Raw genomic sequence first — 2,801 nt, 5'->3', positions numbered from 1 at the left:
GTCTGGGTTCAGTATTTTTGTTTTATTGATGTTCATTACCAAGCCAATGTACCCCTCGTTACACCCTAATTTGTTGCATTTGTGTCCCTTGGGTCTATATATCACGAGTATTGAAAAATTCAAAATATTCACAAATATCGAAAGTAAAATTTTATTTAATCGTGTCTGAGACACATTCAAAATAGTTTTTTATAACAATCCAGACCCTTACTTAGGCAACGGCCTTGCCGCAGTGGATGCACCGGTTCCCGTGAGATCACCGTAGTTAAGCGCAGTCGGGCGTGGTCGGTACTTGGATGGGTGACCATCGAGGCCGCCATGCGCTGTTGCCATTTTTCGGGGTGCACTCAGTCTCGTGACGCCAATTGAGGAGCTACTCGACCGAATAGTAGCGGCTTCGGTCAAGAATACCATCATAACGACCGGGAGAGCGCTGTGCTGACCCCACGCCCCTCCTGTCTGCATCCTCCCCTGAGGATGAAACGGCGGTCGGATGGTCCCGGTAGGCCACTCGTGGCCTGAAGACGGAAGACGGAGTGCAGACCCTTACTTGCTTATTGATGAAGCGAATGAAGTTTCACAACAGTGCAGGTTGCTTATTACGGTTAAATTGTCAAAGCACTATCGCTGCCACTAGTTTTTCATCAACTGTTTGGAGCAGGCACTGCGGCGTTTATAGTCTTTGTGAAATACATTAAGTGTATTCGCAATTGCACGCATGTCCGAAGGAACTTTGCATCGTAATTCGGAAAAACAAAGGCACTGCGAGGTCATATTTATCCGCCGACACGACTTTCAAGAAAATGTCTCCCCTGTACAGGAATGTACATAGTGGATGTACGAGTACAGGCTGTAGACGCATAGTTGACTACATATGGAAGTTTCGGCCTAGCTGTTAAACGTGCTCGCGCAGCGAAATGATAAGAGGTCGACTCTTGATAATCGGGAAATCCGGTTTCGAGCCCCGCTCCGGCACAAAGTTTCATTCTCATCATGCTAATATACAGCTCACTGCTGTCCATAATCGCAACTGCGCATACAATTCATGTAAAAATGCATAAACACTTACATATTCAGTTGTTTTTACTCCGCTCTATCTTGTTAGAAATACGTACTTACCTCCGTATTTTTGGACAACATGGTTGTGGAGATGAAGCAGCGATTAGTATGATTAATCAATTATCCAAAACAGTCTTAATCGCATTTATTATTATTATTATACCGCCAACCGGTTTCAACCCGACGTAGGGGTCTTCTGGGCGTTTACACTGTGAAATTATAGATATCCGTCAGAAAGACACTATTATACAACAGCTAAAATTACGTAAATTTAAAATATGTTACCCATTGGTCGACTGCTGGTGGTGTCACTCCTGTCTACATATCGGCAGGAAACTATGCGAGACTAACCCTTCGTATGGGCTTAAATAGCGTACTGAGATCACGTGAATAGTCCTTCCATATTAACCGTTATAGTAAATTGACTCAAATGTTTTCTATGTAAATGTACGAATAGATGTATTATAATAGAAGACGACACCAGTTTTTGTGTGTCACAAATTGTTTTACTTTATGTTATGGCACACAATGTAATATACTTTTACGAATTTTACGACTGACTACGGAACATTCGTTTTATAATTAACACTATAATTGCAACTCTTTTTAAATGGAATGATTCCGTTTTCTGTTATTTACTGTGGCTTAAATTTATGTTAAACCAAGCTGACTAGTAATTACATATAATATACTGTATTAAATGTCCATGATCGCCGCTGGGGCTGTTGCCGTCTATTCACGTGATCTCAGTACGCTATTTAAGCCCATACGAAGGGTTAGTCTCGCATAGTTTCCTGCCGTTTTGTAGACAGGAGTGACACCACCAGCAGTCGACCAATGGGTAACATATTTTAAATTTACGTAATTTTAGCTGTTGTATAATGGAGTCTTTCTGACGGATATCTATAATTTCACAGTGTAAACGCCCAGAAGATGACTCCTACGTTGGGTTGAAACCGGTTGGCGGTATAATAATAATAATAATAATAAATGCGATTATGACTGTTTTTGAATAATTGATTACCTCCGTGTGCTGTTTTTGTGGTCTTCAGTCCGAACACTGGTTTGATGCAAATATCCACTCTAGTTTACGCCGTCAGCTTCTCTTCATACGCACATAACTACAGCAACCTACATCAATATGAACCTCCTTATTATAGTCTAGCAGCCTTTCTCTCCCTCTACAGTTTATACCCCCGACATTTCTCTCCGCAACCCTGCAAACTGATGATTACTTTATGTCTCAGTATGCTTCCTCTCAACCAGTCCATTCTTCTAATCAAGTTGGACCATAAATTTCTTTTCTCTCCCGTTCAGTTTAGTACCTCCTCATTACTTATCCGAACTATTCACATAATTTTCAGATTCTTCTATAAAACCACATTTCAAAAGCTTCTTGTCTGAATTATTTTTCATCCAAATGCCTCATTTCCAAACAAGTACCTTCAGAAAGTACTTCAGAACTTTTAAGTTTATATTATATCTCAATATATTTCTCTTTTTCGCGAATCCTTCTCTCGCTGTTTCCAGCTTGTTGTATTTTATTTTCTCTCTACAGAACATCTTCATTTATTACTTTTAGTGTCTTATTTCCGAATACAATTTCCTCAGCATAGCCGGTTTAATTCGAATGTACACTGTATTACTCTTGTTTTACTGTTAATGATGTTTATCTTACAATTACTTTTGAAGACACTGTCCATTCCATTCAATTGATATTCCAAGTCCTTCGCCATCTCTGA

General features: G+C 40.0%; 1 pseudogene; it reads left to right on the top strand.

The window, feature by feature from the left end:
- Nucleotides 1-214: 214 nt before the first annotated feature.
- LOC124719185 lies at nucleotides 215-332 on the top strand (annotated as a pseudogene).
- The last annotated feature ends 2,469 nt before the right edge of the window (nucleotides 333-2,801 follow it).

This window comes from Schistocerca piceifrons, chromosome 10, assembly GCF_021461385.2.
Source record: "Schistocerca piceifrons isolate TAMUIC-IGC-003096 chromosome 10, iqSchPice1.1, whole genome shotgun sequence".
NCBI classification, from domain to species: Eukaryota; Metazoa; Arthropoda; class Insecta; order Orthoptera; family Acrididae; genus Schistocerca; species Schistocerca piceifrons.
Note: the sequence above shows the minus strand (reverse complement) of the source record. Positions and strands in the feature narration are given on the sequence as shown.